This window comes from Toxorhynchites rutilus, chromosome 2 (assembly GCF_029784135.1).
Source record: "Toxorhynchites rutilus septentrionalis strain SRP chromosome 2, ASM2978413v1, whole genome shotgun sequence".
NCBI classification, from domain to species: Eukaryota; Metazoa; Arthropoda; class Insecta; order Diptera; family Culicidae; genus Toxorhynchites; species Toxorhynchites rutilus.
In genome coordinates, this window is record NC_073745.1 from 1,273,608 (window position 1) to 1,300,590 (window position 26,983).

A 26,983-nucleotide genomic window follows, 5' to 3' on the forward strand; every position below is an offset into this window, starting at 1 on the left:
CTTGAGTGAGTTGAGTTCCAGCTTTGTTACTTCGGTGGCAATTCCATTGACGACTGCGAGCATTCAAGTCCCCTATTATGAACGTAGGGATATCATCTTGGGTAAGCAACCGTAGATCGTTGCGAAACTGATGCCATTCGTTCCTACGTCTAGCTCCCGGGAAGTAAGCAACAACGATCTTTATTGCAGTGCCATTATCGTTCAAAAGAATTCCGCATGTTTCGATGACCTTTGTGTTGATGTCGATTTGTTTGAAAATCAGTCCTTTTCTAATATTAAGCATGACTCCACCACCCCTGTCAGTGTCCTCTCGCAATCTATCTGAGCGAAGGCTATGGTAGTTCGAGTGAAAGAAAGAGTTTGATGGTCTCAGCCAGGTTTCTGTAACACTCGCAACATCGATGTTATGACGGTTTAAAAATTCGAAATATTCTAGTTGCTTATGAAGAATTGATCTACCGTTCCAATTAAGCATTCTAAGTTTGAGCTGTTTGACGGCGTCAGTGGTTGTGTGGTTAGCGTAACAGCCTCACAATCCGATCGGCCTGGGTTCAATCCCAGCTGGCGTCGTTGGGATTTTCTGAGGCGAAAAATCTCTGGTTACGTCTACCTTCGGAGGGGAAGTAAAAGAAGTTGGCCCGGCTCATGAGTTGTTGAGTCTGATAGGTAGGAACAGGTGGAGTCGCCTCCCTGTTGTCGGTGATTGGCACTAAAGTGGCGGAAATAGGCCGACGAAAAATAAGCGAAGATAAAAAAAAAAAAAGTTTGAGCTGGTCAGTCATTATAAATATATTTGATCATAAGCTCCGATAGAGCTAGAAATTGTTGCTGTTTATTTCTGCACCCTTGCAGTCTCTGAAACATGTCACGTGCCAAACAGAGGAATTCTGAGATTGAGAATAGGTCTGAAGTTATTTCTCCATGTAGCTGTTGATTTTGCTTGCGAATGACATCTGAATAGAGAGGTTTGTGCTTTTGGAAGTTTGTATCACTTTGTACCAAGCTTCCTAATCGAACCTCATGGTAACTACTTCTATTGCTTTCGTTGCGATGTGGTGTTTTGCTCAAATTATGTCCCTTATTCTTTGACGCACGTTCCTCAATCTGCTTCAGATATTCTAATCTGGTAGGACAACCACGAAAATTAGCCGTATGGTTTCCGCTACAGTTGGCACATTTCACGTGAGCTCGGTTTGCACGGTCTTTCTCCTGCAGAGCGGCTTTCGCAGGCAGTTTACAGTTGGTGGTTTCGTGTTTTTCTCCACATTTAACGCACAGAGGAATCATGTTGCAACGGCTTTTTCCGTGTCCATAACGCTGGCAACGATGGCATTGAACGACATCTGAAGTTTTTTTGACGAAGTATCTCCACTTAACGACGACGTTGAAAAGTGTTTTGATTTTGCTCAACTCTTGGAGTTTCACTGTCCCCTTACGGAAATGTAGAAGATACAAAGCATTATCCTCCACATTGTTGTTCTTCACCGACAGTATTTTAACGTCGATGGGATGAATGTCACAATCAATAAGCTCTTTCTTTAACTCAGCGAGATCGAATAGAGATAAACCAGACAGCACTATCTTCACTGGTACTTCCTCGGAAGGCACATAGGTGTAATATTGAACTTGGGCTTGTTTTAGTGTGCTGACTGTTTGTTGAAAAATTTGCTTATCACCGATGATCAATTGGACACCATTCTTAACCGTCTTCATGTGGTATTTGTCCTGCGGAATATGTTGCGACGAGAAAAACTCACGGATATCTCGTGTGCTTAAGTCAGCAATAGTAATAGGAGGGCTTCTAAATTTTTTAGGCTCATTGGCTCCAGTGGATTTATTTGCTTCCCTTTCTGTGTTGACTTCTGAAGCATTATCTTCTAACAAGCTGAAACGATTGTTTTGCTTGAGCATTGTATTCAGGTTTGTATTGTTGGACTTGGAATCATCGGCGACAATTGTAGATGGTGATGTCATGAGTTCTGAGTGACTCCTTTTTTGACGTTTGGAACTCTCCGGATTCATAGCAGCAACGGAGGTTAGGTTATTTAGAGATTTATCGTAATCATATCTGATTTGGATATTGGATATCCCGGAGGCATTTTTATGCCTAAATTTGCTGTCGGGAGTTGAACTATCCAACTCGAACCAAATATTTTTCGTAAGTATTGAAAAAAAACGCGGTGCAATTAACTTCGTAAATAGCGACCGAGATGAAGCTTGTTTGCAACCTTGCAGTGTTGTCAAACGAACTGTTGTTCGAATTTACGCACTACATTAGCGATTGTGTGCTCTGTAGGCCGTCCATGACCACCAAAATCCGTCCGTAATGCTCGAAAAACATTTGCCGGTTTTTCATCATTTTTAAAGTATAATTTATCAAAACTAACACGTTGTGCGATGCTAAAACGATCCATATTGTAAAATGGCAGACAATCAACAACGCTGTTGCTCACAGCGGACATCTCCTATATTTGGTGATTTTGCTCAAGAATTCGAGCAACATTTTATCATTGACAGACGTGTTGTAATGTTACATTTGTTGTCGCTGTACCAGTTGCTCATAGTTGCATATTTAAGGCCATGTGAATGAAGCGAACCCGTTGTGGCAACATTTTGGTTCGTCATGTCTACGAGCCAGAGAAGCTTGGTGATTTACTTAAATATCTCCACAACAAAAATAAATCGATTATGGCTATTTTTGTAAGGGCGCTTTTTTGGATTTTTTAATGTATTTTTTTAAGTGTTTCATGGTGTTTACTGTGTCTTTTAATATGTCCCACGCGACAAAACAAAATTAATGCTAAAGAGTTAATTCTCAAATATTGTCTCATGTAAGCGACATGACTGAGACAATATCGTAGTCCTCACAATGTGTCAACAATGTGGTCTTGTCTCGAGCACAATTTGGATATATCTTCTGGGTGATGGTAATTAATGTAAATTAACAATCCTGATTCACTCTTCTGTTCGGCATTGTTTCTCTACTCTGGAAAGTAATGTGAAATTAGCTGAAATCGAAACATTAACAAACAAAAACTCTTTCCCATGCCACCGAAATGAAATCACTCTGGGTTGACATAACGACGATCAGGAAAAATTCTGCTCAGATGATTGTAAGCTCGCGGCTAATCATGTGCGATTGTCGTCTAGTTTCACCTATTTTTTCGAAACCCGAGATATGGAAGAAAATTGACCATCTTCCCTTAATCGTTGTGTGTAATATTGAAGGTTTTCCCCGGGACTAGCGAAAGTTTCATGCCTCAAATGAAGGAAAAGAGGTGCACCGTAATTATTGTGCATCTCTTCCCCCATTTTGGACCTCCCCCTTTCAGAACTTTCGCTAGTCCCGGGGGAAAACTTGATGTGCACTTTGCGTAGTCAAAGTTGTTAACTCAAAAAAGTCCTCTATAAATCAGGATCAACTTGAATCTAATGCTCAAAGTATATCTTCCATCACCATCAGCAGCTTCTGTGCTCGTTTCTGTTGGCTTCGGAATGATGAAGCAGGTGCAAGCTTTTGTTCGATGGTTTCAACCACTAAGCCGCTATTTGACTGGCCTCGATCCATCGTACCGTAACATCGTAACAATCTACCTGTGGATAGCTCCACTTGACGCACTGTAGCTTATCTAATAGGAGGAAACACTCGTCAGCCACGCGATACATCAAAGAGGAAATCTAACGTTCCGTGTTGTTACCCACATGCATGACGTGTAAGTAGCTCTTTGCGAGCAAAAACTGCTTCTGATTGGTATAATTTTACTACAGTTAAAATATGGTCGGTCGATTTAACATGTTCGTCACCCCGTCACCCAGATCTAGGTGATCCTTTTCTCATCCAAATTGAATAAGATTCCTCCAAAGAATTTGATAGAATAGGCACCGAAATGCGAGTATAAATATAGGATACGATTCGTATTTTGAGGATCGTTCAAAATCACACACAATTGTTTTCACTTAGATGGAAATGTTTTCCAATCATCTGGCGAGAAAATATGCTTGCGTTAGTCTGGTTCTCTGTGGAATATGTGACAAGAAACATGTCCCTGTTCAATCATACCAATCTCCGGCAGCGCCCCCTTTTTGCTTGCTGCATCAACAGTTGCACAGATTGTAGAAAGATGAACGGATATCGGAATTTCTAGCTCCTTATTATTATCATCGCCTCAGGACGAATGACAGTTTTGTTTGTCTAAATACTTTTCCGAGATTCAATCTCCTTTGAAGACGCGTGTTGTATCGGATATTCTGTGCTATCCGCGTTGTGCAATGAGGAACACGCCAATAAGCTCTGAATAATGCACTTTTATTTTATTTAAAAAAAAATCTCAGTTGATTGGATAACCTTACCACATTTTGTGGTATATTATCATCAGGTTGTTGCTGCTCTGAAATTCGATAGAAATGCTCAGAATAGATATTTCGACTAATATTCGTTGCTATCTGTGAGTATGATGAACAAAATTATTTAGACGATTTCATCAGCGATATGTCATGGTCTCGAATCAAATCTAATGACAGTGATTCTAATTTATACTGTTCCTCTATTCAAGTGGTTCTTGTTTCTATTACGAGATGTGATTCTCCACTTTCTATGACAAACATTTGTGGATAATGTCCCAGCTTCATTTAACATTCCGTACACGAACTGATACAGTATTGACCACCACGTTTCGTAAACTTTTACATCCCGCTGTGGCTCTCATCTCTACTAAACCATTGCTCAACAGCATTTTAAAAATTGGCTCCCGTTTAGTTTGACCCACTTTGGGAGACGGAATTCCCGACGAGGATCAACTTGACAAACAGCATCCGAATCGGATGGGATGATGATGTTGCTGTATAAAGGCTGTGGCAGAGTTGTGCGGTGTTTTAGTAACTTTTGAAGTATTGTGAAATTGGCAAATGGAAAAAAAGTGATTTTTCATTACGAAATAAACATTTATTTCCGCTTCAAAACAAGATCATGGTCGGACGTTGTTTATTGAAATATGGAAAATTCTGCATGACGAACATTTAATAAATGATTGTGGAAGGGTGGTAAAGACGGACACCCGTCTCCAAAAGTTGATTTTTTTTCGAGAATTTCACAAAAAAAAATATAGCTATCTCACCACAAATTGATAGTCTAGGTCTCTTTTTATAAAAAAAATTAATAGAGATTTTTTAAAAAATGAATATGTCCGGTATCTTTGAAAAAATAAGATTAAGCCGGGAAAGACGGACACTTGACGGGAAGGGTGGACACTAACTCAAAATTCACATTTATGTACTCGATAAGTTTTGGAGGTCTTCAAATATGCTTTAAAGATAATCTAACAAAAAAACTTGACTTAAATCACCTAGAAGGGCTTATAATTTTTCACATTTTTTCATGTCTAAAATAGCTTCCGACATTCGGAATGACAAATTTGGATTACGTTCTAAAAAACGCCCTTCTGATTCGTCTATGATATGTGGTTGCACTTGCAAACGTAGTTAGTGGGCATCTGTTAATAAGAGAAGGAGGAGGTAACCAAATCGTTTCAAAAACAAAGTGTTTGTTTTTTGTCTGTGAAGTGTCCGTTTTACCCGACTTGATTGGTATTTTATTTTCGTCAATATTTTTGGAGTAGAAAGGAGAAAACTTCACTTCTGATTCGATAAACTGGAAGAGAAGAGATAAAACATTCACGTAACGAAAAATATCCCAAAAAAAATACACGATAACAATGAGAACCTTATTTTCTGCAGACGAAAACTAACATCGAGCTGCTCTATGTAGATAATTTTTTTGTTTCTATTTACAATGCTAACAGCCAGCTAGGTGTACACAGTAAGTGTCAAAGTTATTGATACACTGTATTGCAAGTTTGTACATCATTAAAATTTAAAATAAAAATATAATTTATCAATTATACAGGGGTGTCCGTCTCTCCTACCGTGTCCGTTTTTCCCGACTTTCCCTTACAGTTTCTCCGTTATGTCAAATAACCGCACAAAAACACACTCGACGAAGAAAAACTTTTGGTGAATAGAAGAAAATTGAATACTTTTTTCAGTTTTCTGTTGGACATTGTGAGAGCTTTTTTTCTGTAAAAACTCCAAATAAAGGGTGTGTCACATCAAATTGCATCGCGGAAAAAACGCTGTAGAAATTCGCCCAGTAGACCGATCCTTTTGAAAATTTTAGACAGTAAAATAAAAACTATTAAACAACTTTTGGCATTTTCTTTTTATTCATACTTCGAGCCCAAGCCCGTATGCTCGCACCTTCCTCTTTACCCCGTCCATAAGGTTCTGTACAACGTCAGGTTGTAGTTTTTTTGAACAGAAATCCATTTTCTCTTGAAGTCCGCCTCCGATTTGACAACTTTTGGGTTCTTCCGGAGGGCCTGCTTCATAATCGCCCAATATTTCTCTATTGGGCGAAGCTCCGGCGCGTTGGGCGGGTTCATTTTCTTTGGCACGAAGGTGACCCCGTTGGCTTCGTACCACTCCAACACGTCCTTTGAATAGTGGCACGAAGCGAGATCCGGCCAGAAGATGGTCGGGCCCTCGTGCTGCTTCAATAGTGGTAGTAAGCGCTTCTGTAGGCACTCCTTAAGGTAAACCTACCCGTTTACCGTGCCGGTCATCACGAAGGGGGCGCTCGGCTTTCCGCAAGAGCAGATCGCTGGCCACACCATGTACTTTTTGGCAAACTTGGATAGTTTCTGCTTGCGAATCTCCTCCGGAACGCTGAATTTGTCCTCTGCGGAGAAGAACAACAGGCCCGGCAGCTGACGAAAGTCCGCTTTGACGTAGGTTTCGTCGTCCATTACCAGGCAATGCGGCTTCGTCAGCATTTCGTTGTACAGCTTCCGGGCTCGTGTCTTCCCCACCATGTTTTGCCTTTCGTCGCGGTTAGGAGCCTTCTGAACCTTGTATGTACGCAGGCCCTCCCGCTGCTTGGTCATCCCGGTACGGTACGCAGGCCCTCCCGCTTATTGGCGACATCCCGGACCGAACTTCTCGGATCACGTCTAAACTGCTTAACTACGCGCTTGTGATCTTTTTCACTGACGGAGCATCCATTTTTGCCGTTCTTCACCTTCCGGTCGATGGTTAGGTTCTCGAAGTATCGTTTTAGTATTCTGCTGACCGTGGATTGGACGATTCCCAGCATCTTACCGATGTCCCGATGTGACAACTCCGGATTTTCGAAATGAGTGCACAGGATTAATTCACGACGCTCTTTTTCGTTCGACGACATTTTTCCAAATTCACGAAAAATTGACAGTGAAGCATGGCCAACGTGATCTATACACTCTTATCTGATTATAAGCGAAAGCTGAAGATATAATTCCTAAAAATTAAATTTCTACAGCGTTTTTTCCGTGATGCAATTTGATGTGACACACCCTTTACTCATTGAAAATCCCTGCTACCTGCAATAAGGGTTTTTATCTCATTTGTTTATTCATTTAGGCTCGTTCGCACTTTAGCTACATCTAAGAACTGAATTTTAATCGTGTACATGTTAGCGGAGCGGAGCATCGGTAAGTTAATATTGCGACTAGTTTCTATTTTTCGTTATTATTGGTGAGTCATTCACTCTACCTAGTTGAACTCATTGTTGCTTTTAGTGTAACAAAACAAATGTAAATTCAAGACTAAAGGCCCATTTATACGTTGCTAGTAGCTGACTTGACAGTGAGCAGCTACTGGGCCGGTGAACTCGCTTGACAATTGGTTGACTCACCTTGTCCGTTCACACAGTGTGAGCTGCTGACGAGAAACTAGATACTACAGCATTGGCTTACCAGGGATGCCAGATGTTTTTTCAAATGTCCATCAAATTGTCAGAAACAGCAATCAGGTCCGAATTTGACAGATGATTGATCCGAAATCGACTTCTCTATTGGCAGTTTACATCTCAGGTTTTCAGGTTCATTTATCATAACACAATTTTATCGCGAAATACACGCTGACCGTGTATAAAAATACTCTGTGCTGAATTTTTTCGAACTGAAGGTACTATCCGAAAAAAGTAGAAAGACAAAAGTATTTGGGCCAGGAATTGGATGTAAGAAAAGGAGCAACAAATACAAAATTGAAGGAACTTTACGATGATGATCCCCTAGAGAACAGAGCAGTGTTGAGAAAAAAAACACCTGAATAAGTGGAAGCACTGTTTGATTTCATTGCTCCAAAAATACAACGCCAAGATACACGCATGGAAATTTGTGCAATTCAATTTAAATAGAATAAATTTTATTTATTAATTTTATTTATTTTTTATATGATTTTTTTAAATTTTATTTATTTCGCCTTGCCAGCTTCATGTACCAATTTGTGAAATGAAAATGATGGTAGATTTGCAGGAATAATAAATACGCGTCAAAAACTAAAATAATGAATGAAAATGTACTTTTTTAAATCGAATATGTATTCTGTGAAATTTGAATGAAAACTGTGCCTAATAATGATTCTATTGTAGAGATTCTCAAGAAAACTATCTCAAAAAGCAAACATGTCCCGCCAGCGTGGAAAACAAAATAACAACGATTTCGTTTAGAAACTATGAGGGTTTTATTTGTTTTTCCAATAATTTTCAAGACTATGAATATCTTCGCATATTTTCAAATATCTTAAAAATAGAGACATTTCTTTACATTTGGCATCCCTGATTCAAGCGCTAAATTCTATTTTTGACGTTTTGAGGGATGCGAGTGCGAGTAAATTCAAAAAACTTTGAAGTAGCTCGCACGCCGGATCACACATGACACTAACTGGCATGATGTGTTCACACGGCGTGAGTAGCTGCACTGTAGTAACTGACTAGACTGACTCGTATGTTCACTCGCTCCGTCTGAACCCGGCTTAATGTAAATTAATACGATAACAAATTCAAAAGCAACTGTTATCAAATAGCTTCTGAGTTTCGTTTAATTAATTTCATTTTGTGAACATAACCCGAACCCCAAGTTTCTCGTATTTTGTTTTAGATTGTATTTTACATTAAATATCCTTCATCGCCATCGATCATTAAGCATCCATCCTCATCCATCTAAAATGCTCCTAAAATGTCAAGAGGAAGAATGAGTTTTCTCGCAATCCTGTAGAAACGGATGAGTTCTCAAATTGCAACATCTCAAGTATTTGATTGCAAACTCAGATTTTTATACCAGTTTTCACCATTGAATAATGAAATGATGTTTCTGCATTTGGTGCAGAGTTTGTGCGTTCGACTTTACATTTAAAACTTTTAAAACTTCTGTTATGTTCAGATGAAAGCGCTATGCTCGAGAGCTCAGGATAGGAGATGGAACGGTGAGCACCGGATGTTGATGAGTTTGCCAGAGCCGGATATGCTCTCGTTTGCAGTGCCGGATATGCTCTCGTTCTTGGAGTAAGCTTTGAAATTGAGTATCTTTTGCAACTACGAACATCTTATGCTGAATGTGATGAATGAAGAGTTTTTGTTTTAATATTTTGAAATAGTTTGCAAATGACAACAAAGAACAATATACGTGTTGTATACAGGAGATGAATCACGGATGTAAATCTCGTTTGTTCTCTTGAAAAGACACACTTTTATTTTTTGAACGTAGATTGGTCCTTGGCGTGTAGATCAGGATAACATATACAGTGGCCAAAATTCCTATTCGCAAGGAAGTTTTTTAATACATTTTCAACAAAACCGAATTAAAACGTATAAAAAAACAAATCAATGATGATAATATATGTACAGCTTATGCATATAATTTATTTATGCTGTGTAAGTTACTGTGACTTTCGTAATAATATGGCCACCAATGTATTTGACGGTGCATAGAATGTAAATTATTATTAATTTTTTTTTCGAGGGTACATGGAATGACATTCCAAAATATGAGTTCGAATAATGCAATTCATTTATATAATTGTAATACAGAAAGAATCCCCTTTGTTGTCTCCAAATAATACGTTACATATTGACTTGGTAAAATTATATCCATATATGATACAGATTTTTGAATTCAAGGGAAAAAATAGGATAACGATAGAAATCAAGAGACAGAAACTAGGATAGACTTAGGTTGAAATAAAGTATCTTCAAAATTACAAACAGAAAACGGATTTTTTTGGTCCAAAAAAATTTTACATTCACTACATAATGGGTGTTAAATAAAAAATGAAAATTTTTTGAATCACACATAAAAAAAATTTTTTTTTCATCGATTTCAGTATTTTTTATTAATAACATAATGTATTTCCTTCAAAAAAATGTCAGTGAATGTTTGAGTAAGAGCCGTGGTCTGCTGTTCGACGCAACTTTGTCGCGATGCTCTCACAAGAACGTTGTACGGCACTTACGTCCATTTTCCGGGTACAATTCCGGATTCTTGTAGTCAGTTGCTTCGTGTCCTTGGTCCTCCAATTGTTTTTATACACTAGGGCACTAAGTGAGCCAAGGAAATCCTCTATTGGGCTGCACTGGGGCAAGTTTGTTGGGTTACGATCTTTCGACACGAACGGTATCTTTTTCTCCTCAAGATACGCCAGCGTCTTCTTGGCGTAATGGGAAGACGCCTTGTCCGGCCAGGAGACGTACTTCCCATCCGCGTGATGCTCGTTCAGGAACGGCAGCAGGATTTTATGGAGGCGCTCTTCTCGATAGATTTGTTGGTTGATGGCCAGACCGCTCGGCTTAAACCAAGGCTTTGAAATGCCCCGGTCGGAAATGGCGATGTACAACATAAACGATTCGATTGGTTCGACAACTCGCAAGCAGATCGGACAAGTTCTTAATCGATCCAACAAAGGTGTTTTTTTCACATCGAATAATAGTGTGCTTTTTCATCGGTTGCGCTTGCGAGTGTAGCGAAATTTGAAGTGGTGCGCGCTGAGGATCCAAATCAGACACATTCATCACACACGCCACACAGCCACGGCAAGTAGAAATTTATTTTTCTTTTGTTTCCCTATCATTCATTCTACCTTCTGTGCACGATATACACCATTGTTCAACTTTGTGTTAACCAAATCGGCAAACGTTGGCATTAGGGGTGATCATTATTTCTTATATACCGTTGAATTTTTATTGGAACTTTTTTTCATTTTAGCATTTTATTTGACATAAAATAAATCATAACCTTATAAAAAAATAATTTTGTTTTTCACTCATTTATTTATTTTGAATCATTATATTCTGTTCATATCGAACAGTTGACCGATTTTTTTTTATATGGCTGAGGGCGGGAAGGATCCCCCATCGACGCCATTGAATATTTCCGATACCGATCCTCTTCCTGAAGAGCAGGAAAATGGAGCAGAAGTTGAGGAAGAAACTTCTGTATATGAAGTTGGAAGTTCCGAAGATGAGGACATTGACGAAAAACAGGATTTTCGTCTAAAAGAATACCATGAAGGCTCCAAAGGCCCATTCATTGTATACTTTAGACGAAAATCTAAACCTTTCAATGTCATTCGTATCTCGAAGGAACTTACTCAGAAGTTTTCTGCAGTTACCGAGATTACACGGATGGGGCCAGACAAACTACGAGTTGTCGTCTCAAGCAGGACCCAAGCGAACGAAATCACGCGCTGCGACCTCTTTGCGATTGAGTATCGCGTATACGTGCCCTGTTGCAACGTCGAAATAGACGGCGTAATAACCGAAAAGGGTTTGACTCGAAAAGAGATTATCGATGGTGTCGGTCGCTTCAAGAACTCTTCACTAAAAACTGTGAAGATTCTTGCATGCGATCGACTGAAATCTGTGTCACAAAAAATGACAAAAGGGTTCTCAATCGGACAAACTCTTTTCGTGTGACTTTTGAGGGTTCCGCCCTTCCAAATTACGTTGCAATAGGTGCACTTCGTTTACCTGTTCGGTTGTTTGTACCCCGGGTAATGAAATGCAACAAATGTATGCAACTCGGTCACACGGCCGCCTATTGTTGCAACAAAAAACGTTGCGCAGATTGTGGAGACAGTCATGATGAGAATCCTTGCACGAAAGAGCACAAGTGTCTTCATTGCGGCGGGACTCCTCATGATCTTATCCAATGCCCGGTGTACATACAACGAGGGGAAAAAATCAAGCGTTCCTTAAAAGAACGTTCCAAGCGGACTTATGCAGATATGCTTAAGAGTCCCGTTCCAACGACTCAGGACAATCCCTACTCCATTCTGCAGAACGACGAGCCTGTTGCTGACGCTCCCAATGCCGGATGTTCCGGTACATCGCAGGGTGCCATCAGGAAAAGAAAAATTACTTCTTTTCCATCACTCCCCAGAAAGAAAACCGAAACTTCCCAATTTGGAATGAAAACTCGAATCGAACGTGCTGAGAATAGACCGAAGCAAGTACCTCCTGGTTTAAGCGGTTCTTCTACGCACCAGGGAGCAGCACTTCCCGGAGCAGCACCCAACACGTCTGCTCCTTTTTCGCGGTCGAGGCAACAGCTACAATCTGGTTTGCTTGCGCTTTCTGACCTGGTGGACAACATTTTAAATGCTTTAAATATAAATGACCCTCTTAAAAGCATAGTATTATGTTTGCTTCCGATTGTGAGAACATTTTTAAAAGAAAAATGTGGTTTTTTGGCAGCGTTCATTTCCCTCGATGCCTGATTCAGGGCAAGAGGCCAAGGATTTGACCACTGTAATACAGTGGAATTGCAGAAGCAGCATTCCTAAACTAGATCAGTTTAAATTTTTAGTTCACAGCTCTAACTGTGATGTATTTTCCCTCTGTGAAACATGGCTTTCTTCAACCGACGAGCTGAATTTCCACGATTTCAACATTATTCGCCTCGATCGAAATGACTCGTTTGGTGGCGTACTATTGGGGATCAAAAAATGTCACTCCTTCTATAGAGTCACTCTCCCATCGATGACAGGCATTGAAGTTGTCGCTTGCCATACACATATCAATGGCAAAGACTTCTGCATTGCCACGATATATATTCCTCCAAGAACCATGGTCGGCCGCCATCAGTTTTTTGATATCATCGAGGCAGTGCCGGAGCCGCGGCTAATCTTAGGTGACCTCAACTCCCATGGAACAGCATGGGGATCACTCTACGATGACAACCGTGCCACTTTGATTTATGATCTGTGCGACAACTTCAACATGACAGTTTTAAATACTGGGGAAGCAACTAGGATAGCCAACCCTCCAGCACGGGCAAGTATGCTAGACATATCACTTTGCTCTTCTTCGTTATCCCTGGATTGCACGTGGAAGGTAATCCAAGATCCCCACGGTAGTGATCACCTGCCAATAATTTTATCGATCGCCAATGAATCAGGTTCTCGTGAGTCAGTCGATATTACGTATGACCTCACGAAAAATATTGAATGGAGAAAATTTGCAGAAACAATATCTGAAGCACTTGCTTCAATGCATGAACTTCCTCCACTCGAAGAGTATAACTTTATATCGAGTTTGATTTACGAAAGCGCACTTCAAGCTCAAAAGAAACGTGTTCCTGCTACCACTTTCCGACGTCGTCCTCCATCACTTTGGTGGGACAAGGAGTGTTCAAAGGTCTACCTTGAAAAATCATCCGCTTTCAAATAATTCAGGAAAACTGGATTAGTGGAATGGTTTCGAAAGTACCAAGCTCTAGAAGCCAAACTAAAAGGTTTGATTAAAGCAAAAAAGCGTGGATATTGGCGGAAATTCGTCAATGGTTTGTCAAGGGAGACCGCTATGAGCACTCTTTGGAATACGGCTAGAAGAATGCGTGGCTGGAACCATACAAATGAAAGTGAGGAGTACTCTGACCGTTGGATTTTCAAATTTGCAAGGAAGGTTTGTCCCGATTCCGTTCCTGCACAAAACGTCGTACGCGATATTCCGCTCCAATGCGATTATGAGAATTTTTCGATGGTAGAATTCTCAATTGCCCTCCTCTCATGTAACAATTCAGCTCCGGGGTCGGACAAGATTAAATTCAACTTGTTGAAGAATCTTCCCGACTTGTCAAAACAGCGTTTGCTGAACTTGTTCAACAAGTTTCTGGAGCTGAATATTGTCCCGCATGACTGGAGACAAGTGAGAGTGATAGCCATACGGAAACCCAACAAGCCGGCTTGCGATCACAACTCGTATAGGCCGATTGCAATGTTATCCTGTATTCGCAAATTGTTAGAGAAAATGATTCTACTTCGTTTAGACAAGTGGGTCGAAACGAACAATTTGCTGTCAAATACGCAGTTTGGCTTCCGCCGAGGTAGAGGGACAAATGATTGTCTCGCGCTGCTATCTTCTGAAATCCAAATCGCATTTGCTCGCAAAGAACAAATGGCTTCCGTTTTTCTCGATATCAAAGGGGCATTTGATTCAGTTTCCATGGAAATTCACTCAGAGAAGCTTCATAATCGTGGACTTTCACCAATTCTCAACAATTTCCTGTACAATTTACTGTCAGAAAAGCACATGAATTCCTCTCATGGCAACTCAAAGTCTTCTCGTTACAGTTTTATGGGCCTACCACAAGGCTCCTGCCTAAGCCCCCTCTTGTACAGTTTTTACGTCAATGATATGGATGATTGTCTAACTAGAGACTGCACGCTGAGACAACTTGCAGACGATGGAGTTATTTCCATCACGGGTACTAATCCCGTCGTTCTGCAAAAGTCGTTGCAAGATACCATGAACAATCTGTTCACGTGGGCCCTCAAGCTGGGTATCGAATTCTCTACGGAGAAAACTGAAATGGTCGTTTTTTCTAGGAAGCACGAACCCGCCCAATCCCAGCTTCACCTATCCGGCAAAACGATCCAACACTCTATATTTTTCAAATACCTGGGTGTATATTTTGATTCTAAGTGTACTTGGGGGAGACACATTGCGTATTTGAAACAGAAATGCCAGCAAAGAATCAATTTTCTCCAAACAATTACCGGAACATGGTGGGTTGCCCATCCAGGAGACCTCATTCAGTTGTACAAAACAACGATATTATCAGTGTTGGAATATGGCAGTTTTTGCTTCCGATCAGCTGCCAGGATTCATATTCTCAAGCTGGAGAGAATACAATATCGTTGCTTGCGTATAGCAATGGGGTGTTTGCATTCGACACATACGATGAGTCTCGAAGTTTTGGCAGGAGTACCCCCGCTTACTCTTCGGTTCACAGAATTATCCTACAGATTTCTCATCCGTTGCAAGATCATGAATCCATTGGTGATTGATAACTTCGAAAATCTTCTCCATCTGATTCCTCAGTCAAGTTTTATGTCTTTGTACCATGATTTCCTTACCCATGAAGTGCACCCTTCACCGGGCATCTCCAACCAAGTTTGCTTCCCATACTTCTGCAATTCCTCTGTCACTTTTGATCTGTTCATGCGACAAAAAATCCATGGAATCCCAGATCACCTACGCTCCGATTCTATTCCGCCGATATTTTCGGCAGAATATGGGAAAGTTAGATCTGATAAAATGTTCTTTACTGACGGTTCATTCATAAACGGGTCCACTGGCTTCGGCATCTTCAATGAAAATTCCAGTGCCTCTTTCAAACTCAAAGATCCTTGTTCCGTGTATGTCGCTGAACTGGGTGCGATATATTACGCATTAGGGATCATTGAAACATTGCCCATCGACCATTATTTTATTTTTTCAGACAGTCTCAGCTCAATAGAGGCAATCCGCTCAATGAAAGTTGGTAAACGCTCATCTTATTTCCTAACAAGAATAAGACAACTATTGAGTGTTTTGGTCGAAAAATTATTGGGTCCCCTCTCATTGCTCGATTCCGGGGAATGAGAAAGCGGACTCGCTAGCTAAGGTGGGCGCTTCAGAAGGCACACTTTTTGAAAGGCAAATTGCCTATAATGAATTTTTTCACATTCCTCGTCAGGAAACACTCGTTAGTTGGCAGCGCATGTGGAGTGAAGATGAGTTCGGTCGTTGGTTACACACGATTATCCCTTAGGTCTCCACGAGTGCATGGTTCAAGGGATTGAATGTAGGTCGTGATTTCATTCGCGTGATATCTCGGCTTATGTCCAATCACTACAACCTAAACGCGCATCTCTATCGCATTGGGCTCGCAGCAAACAATCTTTGTGATTGTGGCGACGGCTACCACGACATCGAGCATGTTGTCTGGTCGTGTATCCGGTTCCATGCTGCTCGCTCTCAGCTCTCTAGAGCACTGAGAGCACAAGGCAGACAATCGGATATCCCCGTCCGGGATATCTTAGGTAGCCGTGATCCTGATCTTCTGCTTCATCTATACCTGTTCCTCAGAAACGCCGATGTCAACGTTTAATGATGTTTCCTTCATTGTGTCCCTGTTTCATATCCCTCCTATCCGATCTATAAACTTTTACTTAGTCGCGGCAATACATACACACACTATTTACAGATACACGGGCCAAAGGTTGTGCAGTCCACTGATGATAACTCTACACGAGCTGATGTTTGCGCCGGCTAGTGACAATTCTATCCTGGATTCCTCGAATCGAGAAGACGCACCACGCTAGATATGGGGTACAGACTAGGGGGCGTTGCTGATTAATGGTCAGCTGCATCCCAAAAGGAAGTATCCCGTGTCGGGCACACGTACAGAGCATCGAAGACTGCAACATACCAATTATGAGAACACTTGTAATACTAACCTCGAGCCAACCGCGAGTAATCGGTTACATATTACTAACATAGTTGTAAGCAAACATTGTCGAAATATTGAACTCCCGGCCCCGTCAAGTTGACGCCATATGAGCCTTAATAAAAATATATATTTTGGATAAAAAAAAAAAAAAAACTTTTTCAAACTTGTGCTTGAACTTGTATTTCACTTCAGGCGGTGTGGATGACTTGTCGCTGGAGTAGTAATTATCATTTCCTGGAATATGCGTTTTGGACAGCGGAAAATTGCTTTCGTCGTCCAGAACGAAAGACGTCCCGCGGTATTTTTGGTCATCCACCGACACTGTGATTTAACCGTCTCAATCTGCTCCTCCGTGTACTCCGGCGACCTCGTCTTCTTCCTGCAGACGATTCCTTCCATCTTGAGGGTCCGATGGATCAATACTTCCTTAAAATGTGCCACCGTGAACTTTTTTCCTTGCTGGAAATGCGTTTCGTAGAACCGTACAATGCGTTCGCGGAGCACGTGCTGTTTCGACGCCATCTTTGCTTTGACAAAATTCAAACTAGCAAAACGAAACACGCCTACTGTTTCTAGGGAGCCCAAAGAGCAATTTTCTTGGAGAAGAAAATTTTACGCTCTTTATTTGAGTTACTGAAAGGTATTGGAAAAATTCTCATTTTTTATTTAACACCCGTTATTTGCTAGATTATTTGTATCGTACACAATATTGCCCATAGAAATAAGATAAGAGTTGACAAATCACGACGTTTCGTTCTGAAAAAAAAGTTCACTGAAAAACAAATAAAAAGTTATAACCACAAGGGTTTCAATTCAGAAAGCGCGATTTGTCCTTTGAACAAAGTTATTAAGGGATTTTGCTCTGATGGAGCCAAAAAAAACTGCGAATAACATTATATTCGGAAATATTGAGCATCAGATAATCGTGTGAAATATTTCCAATTTTCCCTACTTTCTAACTGTACTTCACAGCAGATCATGATTCAAAATTGTTCCAACCGAGCACACAATTCTTAGTATAATTTTACAATGAGCGAATTTGTTTTCTGAATTGAAACCCGTGTAATAGTTGCCGAATTTCTTGACAACTTGGTGCTGCCAACTCCTCAGATGACTTGGCATGAATGAAACTCGTCAGTTATCACTTTGACGGTCTAATATTGAAAAAAAAATAGTAAGCGAACGATTCATTCAGTATCCAAACCTCAAGCCCCCCATTTAAAATCTTCTAAGAATGGCCTTTTCCAAGGATAGGGGCGAATGCACCTGATGTCAAACCAATTCAAGTTAGACCCTAGAGCTTCGTACGCGGAAAAATAATAAAAAGACAAACCAAGAGACATTTAGACCAGCGGTACTCAACCTTTTTATCACAGGGGGCACAAACCTGAGTTAGTCGTGGTGTCGCGGGCCGCCAAAAAGATAAAGAAAGAAGGGTGGTTTCCAAGATACGACCGCATTGTTGACGTAGGACTACGAAATTATAACCGTCGAGAAACAAACATATTCACGAATGAAACTCTTTTTACAAACTTTTGGTATCATTGATAATAGAAATGAATGCTTTCAATGAGTGAGGGACTCGTTTCGTGAAGCAATAAAACGCCAAATGGAATTAACTCTCATAATTAACCTGTACTGTTGATTGTTTGCTGTCTAGAGCGGCACTTAGTAAAATTACATTTCAGACGCTTCGAAATACACTCAGAACAGCAAAAGATAATCCTAACGGAATCGGTTGTGTAGTGGCGGCGTTGACAGCAACCATTGCTGAACAAATTTTCACCTTCAATTTTCCACCGTAGAATGTAGCTCACTGAAAAATATGTTATTCACATTCGGCTTGAGATACGTTGCCCTTTGACGCCACTTCAACCCGGAAACAATGCTCGAATTCACGAAAATAGATTGATCGATCGGAAAATGTCACCAATAAGTAATTACCGATTTATCAATCTAGCAACCAACGGCAGTGAGGCTTTCTAAATGTCCTTTCTCAAGGCCGAGTTTTCAGTTTGGTTTTCATATTGGCCTTTTTAAAAGCTGGAGGCGAATGAACTGAGAAAGTCTGGAAGTCTGAGAATTTCTATAATTCTTCCATAATTCGAAATGTCATCATCATCATTATACCAATAACCTCGAACACGCTCCTAAATTTACAGAAGCTCTCTTCAAGCAAACAATTATAAAAATCAAATCGCTGTTAATTACTTCGGATATTATTTCAGAATCGATGCTGTTCACACCAAAAATGGAACTTCAAGAACCACCCTATATTTTAAGGCTCATCGCCGTTATCTCTCACGCTTAGCTTGAGATGAAAGCTTTTCCATTGTCATACAGAAACGATCGATATGCTCTTGATATAAATCCAGTATGAATAAGAGAGAAAGTCGTAATCTCTGTAACAATAAGTGAACAGTTACTCAAGACAGGCTCTACAGAGGATAGAAACGGCAGAATCAGTCAGTCTGGAATCTGCAATCGTACGAAATAGATCAATTTCCAAAATTACCATCTGTTTGAAATTTATCTCTAGACTTGGAACTTAAGCAGAAAAAAAAGTACAATTCAATACAAATTTCTTATGTTCGTATGCAGATGCAATCAGGCAATTTTCAAAATAATCCTTGGGAAAATGTTTTGGTGGCCCCGAAAATGACACGTTTGCGTCGTTTTGTAGAAGCAGATCAAGATGGGTGATTCATGATTCATGATTTGTGTCCTTTTTACCAATGCACATAGCGTACTTTGTGTTTATAGTGAAAATTATTCTCGATTTATTTGTTCTCCCATCACCGTTATCTATTTAATAATGCATAAAATGTGTAAGTGATTATCATACACAACCACTCTCCACATAACGATCCGAAAACCGACGCAGAAGGTCCTACTCAATATTTCTCTTTTGTTTTGCTTCTACCCGTCAGTTCACGCTCTGTACTATACTTACTTCGCGTATATTATGAGAATGAATTGTGAGGTGAAAAATTTTGCACGTCCGTTCAACACGGTAGCAAAATAGAACCTGAGGTTGGCCAGGGCGAGCACAACATTGTTAGTGCTTTCACGGCCATCCGGTGACATGCATCAACAACTTACCAATCTTGAATTCGATGGACTCTCAAGCATATTTATAGATCTTTGTGATTTCAATACTTTGCTTTCAATGCAGTTTATGAGCCATAATAAAAAAAATTGGGTCAATAAGTAACAAACATCACCCATATACCTTTCATCTTTGGATTTTTTTTCTAAATTTTAAACTTACACCCCATTTTCAGATACAGAAATGATGTGGTGTAAAAATACAGAAGCACTCTGAGCCAGGCGACATGTAAATCTTTGCGCTGCCTCCACCAAACAAAATTGCATCACTGTGTGCGATATCTATCTTGAATAATGATAATCATAGTCATGGTTTGAATTATAGAGGCTTTAAAATTTCACAGATTATTCGCCTCTGTTTCCAAAAAAAAATCGATTGACTTGGAGCGATTATATGGTGAGTATGAGTATTGACCGTTGAAATTGTTGTAAAAATACATGCGCACGAATACTAGAATATATTTATGGGAACAAGTACTATTTGGGAACAAATAGAAAATAGAAGAAAAACGTCTCGTTCAAAATTGTGAACCGATGTGAGTTTTAACCATTATATCCGAGGATTGAAATTAACGAGAGTCATCATATTGTATTGATTAACCTTGAGTTAAAACACGCCGCACTTGTTGTTACAATGTGATACATCATATTCCGTATTTGTAATCCTGTGTCTGGCATCGTTTGGCAAACCGTGGGATCATATTCCTGCGTAGAGAGGCATACATATGCCGGAAATGTATACATATGCTGTGGCTCTGACCCGGTCTCCACGACAACATCGTCAGTGCAGTATATATTGAGTTTCGAATTGGTTTTCTGAGAAACTGTTTCTGCTGTTCATGTCGGCTGCCGCTGCCGCTTGGTACGAGCTGCAAGAATGTATCCGGAACGATGAGTAGAATGTATACCAAACATATGCCCCGATGTAGTTCACCTAGCTGGAGGTCTTCGTGCATCACACCTTTCACAGGTTATCAATCCATACGACTATCAACAGAATGTAAAATCTGTGAAATGGGGAAGAAAGGGAAACATTTTCATTATTTTTTTTTTTTATAACTGCGACGAAATTTAGGTAGTGCATGCGGTGTAAGAAACATTGTTTCTCGTTCGTTCAGGTGAGTTATTGACCTCAGCAATATTTATTTGTACGTACATATTGTATTTTGACGTAGGATTACGTCTTTCGAAAATCGAAAATCGAGCGCACCGTGAAAATTGTCCAATTTCAAATGCTTATTGCTCAGTCATTTCATGATGGATTTTTGCGTCAATAAATTTCCATAACAATTTGTTATATTGAATAAAATAATATATGTCATGAAACTAACTATCGAACAATTGAAAAATCTCAACCCCTATCCTAACGGAAATATCCACTTCTGTATGGTCTAAATTGACGGCACATGCGACGGGTCCCTAACAGAGACATCAAAACCAAGCTGCCTGGGGGAAATCGGCATTGCAGATACATGAAAGTAGGGGGAGCTTTTTTCCCACCGACATGTATCCTCTAACAGAGATTTCAAATCCAAGGTGTCTGGGGGAAATCAGCATGTAAATACCCTCGTGGTCGATAGTTTAACTAACGACGCGCACAAATGGATAGTGCTCATTGTAACTAGCGTGGGCATTGCTGATTGCATACGTGCTGACAAATAAGTTGGGAGCGATGAACGAGTGTTTTTTGACGTAGGATTACGTCTTTCGGGAAGATATTGGGGTACAAATTGAAAATCGAAAATCGAGCACATCGTGAAAATTGTCCAATTTCAAATGCTTATTGCTCAGTCATTTCATGATGGATTGATGAAATTTTTGCGTCAATCGATTTCGGCACTTCATAACAAATTTTATATTGAAGAAAATAATATATGTCATTGAACTAACTAACGAACAATTGAAAAATCTCAACCCCTATCCCAACGGAAATACCCACTTCTGATTGGTAGAAATTGAAGACACATGCGGCGGGTCCCTAACAGAGACATCGAAACTAAGCTGCCTGGGGGAAATCGGCATTGCAAATACATGAAAGTAGGAAGAGCTTTTGTTCCTACCGAAATGTATTCCCTAACAGAGACATCAAAACCAAGCTGTCTGGAGGAAAACGGCATGGCAAGTATATGCAAGTCGGGGGCATTTTTATATTGCAAGTAAGGTGAGTGATACGATTAATTCTAGCAAATGAAATTTAATCTTAGAACTTTAATGTTGGTTGCTTCGTGAAATTTTATATCCATGACCGATCGTGTATTGTGAAAAATTTAGCACAACTGTAAGTGTAAGATTGTATATGGTAGCAGTTGTGTTAAAAATAACTTGATATATGAAACGACTTATTTCATTTTTTATAAATAGAAACCAAGGTGTGTTCCTGCTCGAGAACATGTCGTTTGGTTTAAGCTGTCTGTTTTGTTGTGTTCATTTTCACCCAAGGAAAGTTTATACGGCGTGAAAGATTGGAAAAGTGAAGAAATATTAAAAAAAAGTGATTCCCCATATGCTCTACATATAGTATTAGTATTAGTGTTGTTAGTCCAATTAAAATTCGCATTGGGTTGAATAAACACTTATTAGGTAAAAATTATAAAATAAAATTAACTTTTCCATTTCATATATGTAACATGTTTTCACTGAGAAGAAAAATTCATAATTGTGTTCGGTATTGGTAATTATCTTATATTACATTGGTGAGTTTTTTTCTCTTTATTGCATTCATACATATCAAAGGAGACATCTCGTCTAGGGCAGACCTGCATGTTTTCATCAATGTAACTTACAACTGACGAGGCTCGCTAGTCATTTCCTACTGGCAAAAATCTCGGTCAAATGATGACTGACAGAGTACAACGCAACAATTTGCCTGTTACTGAGCTTTGTCAATACGTTTGACCGATCAAGTAGGCGGTAAAATTGTCCATAATGAATTGATGATTGTCGCAGATTGCATTTTATTTTCATCGAGCAAAGCTTCGATTTTCATTCCGGTTGTTGTTCCTTGTATTTACTGAAGTAAATGCTATGTCTAACACGTGATAACGTGTGAGAGATTGCAAACCTTTTAGGCAACGGAATATATAATTGACCAAAGCTTGAACAATCTCTACATGCTGAAATAATGAAGAAATTTCTCTTTTCGTTGAAATTTCTGCCCGATATCGAAATTCACGTATTTGAAAGTCCGTTTAGACTCATTTATATCCTTTGTTTTCCTCGAACTTTTGGCATTTTATATAATAATGGTATTCAGGTAGCAAAGTGAACAAATGCATCCTGGTAAAAGTGTAAACTTCCATTACATCAGATGACATTTCTTGTATTTCTTGTCTTGACGATCATAGTGCGCTGACTTGTAACATGCTTTGATGGTCAAAACACTGACAAACTATTTAACATCAAAGAGTAAGGAATTTGTTTTGTTGCACGTCGTTTGGCGGTAATGTTGCAATGGTCGTCATAGTAGCCCAAATATACGCAGTGACTGTGACAAATTGCAGCACTGGTCTAGGATCACAGAGTGCGGTTTTCGTCATATCTCGTTTCAATTCGGTTATCTTTTATCTAATACGCGCCATCCAACGTCTGTTTACCATCCTTCTGTCATCATCACTCGGTAAACACTGGTGGAGTGGACAACCAAACAAAACGTCCCTTTTCAGGGCCACCAAATCGTTATCAAAGAATTTAACAATGTAATTCTTCAAACATATCCAAAATCAACAGATAGCCTAACGGAATCCTACGTCAACTATGCGGTCGTGTCTCGGACACAACCCTCCTTTGACTTTTTTTTTGTTAGTTTCGTTCCAATAAGAATCTTTCGATGGGTTGATTGAAGAATGATGTGTCAATGAGCTGAATAGAACTTATGCTTGATGGAATATAAAAAAAAAATAAATTTGGAACTTTTATGTTGGTTGCTTCCTGAAATTTCAAATCAATGACCGATAATGATTCAAAGTAATATTCCATAATATTCCTAATTCGGATAAGCGGATTTCGAGCGAAATTCTGATTGAGTAAAGATTCTGTTCCAATCCAATTCAATGTTAAATAAGTCTACCCATACTTTGGAGGCACTTGAAAAAAGTTTCTTTCGAAATGAAGTTCATCGCCGTTGTGGCGACTGAGATCATAGTTATATTGTAGAGCAAATCAGAAATCATTCAAGATAAATGCAATTTGCTGTAAACCTATTAACATTTACAATTTAGGATGTTTCTCTAACAAAAATCTGGATCGTTGTATGAAGTTCAAAATTATCTTTCAAAAACTGAGTTCATGCATAAGATGCACAATGATAAAAAGCGAGCCTCAAAAACCAAGTGCTGATACAATAGTTCTTCTCATTCGAGCTGTAATCGAAATTTTATACTTCAATTTGTGAATGAAATTTTATTCTACAACGAGTAAACAATTTAATAAATTTTTCATTTATATTCCCACACGCTCGTCGAACCATATATCGCTTAACCACCAAAACACATCAAATAGAATTAGAGAGCCAAGTGCAGTTTCTGCGAAAATTGTTTTTATAATGTTCACCGCTCATACATCGTATGGATGGCTTGTACAGCCTCGGAGGTGGCCTGGTTTTTGTTGTGCACAGGAAATAGCCACACCTTCATACTGCGAACCACTGCTCACCGGCGGCGACCAACATTTTCTCCGCTGAATAGAAGGAACGGTTCCTACGTGGCGTGACATTGTTTGCATAGAAATATGCTCATTTGCTGTTCCCAAACCCTCACTGAAGTGGAATAGAACAACGAAACTCCGCACTTCACAATGTGGAAATTGAAATTCCTTTCTCTGCTGGCGGTTGGAAAGTTTCTTAATATCAAAAAAGTTAGCTTTAGGGCGCTAAACAATATTAGGCTGTCAAAAAAGTCTTGCGGTATTTCCGCGAGGTGTCGTTATAAGCGCGTAGTTCTAGTTGTATTCATTGTATCGAGTCATACTATAGCTTGTTGGAATGAGCTATAATATAGTCCTTGACAGTTTTTTGTTTGGTTAAGTCGTTCGTGTCGCAAATATGGAGCAAAATAAAGAGAAAATCCGACATATTTTACAGTACTACTATGACAAAGGCAAAAATGCATCTCAAGCTGCCAATAAAATTTGTGCAGTTTATGGACCCGATACAGTTTCCATTTCCACCGCACAACGATGGTTTCAACGTTTTCGTTCTGGTGTAGAGGTCGTCGAAGATGCGCCACGCTCCGGAAGGCTTGTCGTCGAAAATTGCGACAAAATCGCTGAATTAGCCGAGAAAGACCGGCATAGTAGCAGCCGTAGCATCGGCCAAGAGCTGGGAATAAGTCATCAAACCGTTATTAACCATTTGAAGAAGCTTGGATTCACAAAGAAGCTCGATGTATGGGTGCCACACACGTTGACGCAAAAAACATCTTTGAACGGATCGACGCATGTGAATCGCATCAAAATCGACCCGTTTCTGAAGCGGATGGTGACTGGCGATGAAAAGTGGGTCACTTACGATAACGTGAAGCGCAAACGGTCGTGGTCGAAGCCCGCTGAAGCGGCTCAGACGGTGGCCAAGCCCTCATTAACGGCCAGGAAGGTTCTGCTGTGTGTTTGGTGGGATTGTCAAGGAATAATCTATTATGAGCTGCTTCCCTATGGCCAAACGCTCAATTCGGACCTGTACTGCCAACAACTGGACCGCTTGAAGGTAGCCCTCATGAAGAAGAGGCCATCTTTGATAAACAGAGGCCGCATTGTCTTCCATCAGGACAACGCCAGGCCACACACTTCTTTGGTGACGCGCCAGAAGCTCCGGGAGCTCGGATGGGAGGTTCTTTTGCATCCGCCGTATAGTCCGGACCTTGCACCAAGTGACTACCACCTGTTTTTGTCCATGGCGAACGAGCTAGGTAGTCAGAAGTTAGCCAAAAAAGAGGCCTGTGAAAATTGGCTATCCGAGTTTTTTGCCAATAAGGAAGCGAGCTTCTATAACAGGGGTATTATGAAGTTGGCATCTCGTTGGGAACAAGTCATCGGACAAAACGGCGCATATTTGGCTTAAAACAGATGATTGTAACTAATTTTATGAACAAATGAAAATTCAAAAAAAATACCGCAGGACTTTTTTGACAGCCTAATATTCTGCGGCGATTATTTCCGATCTTTATCCGTTTCACGTTTTCACTCACTTCAATTTATAATTTTGTGAAATACACGAAAAGCTGCAAGCGGAGGAGAGATTTTATTTGAGTGTGACATTTCAGTGAGTGTGTCACTATGCTTTTTTCATTTGGAATATAAGACTAATCACGTTGGTTTGTCCAATCGAAAATATGATCTCAGTTTGTCCACTTCTTCAATACTCTAGTTCAGCGCACCTGTGTCAAATCAGGTATTCAAATGTTTCAAAACATCTAAATAATTTTTTTTTCATGATTTACAGTAGTTTTATAAGATACTAGCTGACCCGGCAAACTTCGTCACGCCCAAAATTTATTTTTCGTTATCACACCCACGTTTTCTTACTAAACGCTGTTCATATGTCCAATCGTCATTATAATATCAGAGTTAGGTTCGGATTTAGAGAATGACACTTTTTAAAAAGATTAATTTATTAGGACACAAACTTAGCACTACGCGATACAAAGGAAAAAGAGACCGAGCCACGTTGTCGTGGCTCTTTTATAACGTTATTTGTGCTTGTTTAGCACATTCCTATTGCTGCACATGGCTTGCACGCCATGTGCTCTGATTGGTCGCTGGTGAAGGTAATGAGTTCCTAACGCAGATTATTTTCAGATACAATTCTCGTTCAAGATTTTCCACCCACTGGCAAATAACATGTTTCTCCGTTCATGGAATAAATGTTTGATACAGAAAATATGATAGAATGAAAACAGCTCTAAGTCGAACAATTCCTCTCTCGAGCTTTGCACTTATCAACACATTCGGCGATCCATATTTGTTCATATAGATAGAAGACGATATAGGAGTGCGTTTTATCAAATTAAAATCCATTTCCACTTTCGAACAAAAATCAATTTCGTTGGCGCAAACATCGACTGGATCAACAACGCTTGTAACTATTTAATTATAGAACATATGAGAATTGAGTTTTCCCATTTCCCTTCAGAGTTTTCTTAAAATTTTCAATTGTCATGTTTGGTTGAAATGTGTGTAATATTTTTTATGGGATCCCCTCTCCATTCAAGAGGAGGGAGGGGTGTCATACCATCATGGAAACATTTCTCGTACCCAAAAACCCTCACATCCCAAATTTAGCTCCATTTGCTTGATTAGTTCTC

General features: G+C 39.8%; 1 long non-coding RNA gene across 1 annotated transcript in view; it reads right to left on the bottom strand.

The window, feature by feature from the left end:
* Positions 1-19,981: 19,981 nt before the first annotated feature.
* Positions 19,982-26,983, bottom strand: part of LOC129771849 (uncharacterized) — a 76,613-nt gene continuing 69,611 nt past the window's right edge. Inside the window, exon 3 of the long non-coding RNA XR_008742489.1 lies at positions 19,982-20,695. This is a non-coding gene — a long non-coding RNA (uncharacterized LOC129771849). The remainder of the gene's footprint in view (positions 20,696-26,983) is intronic.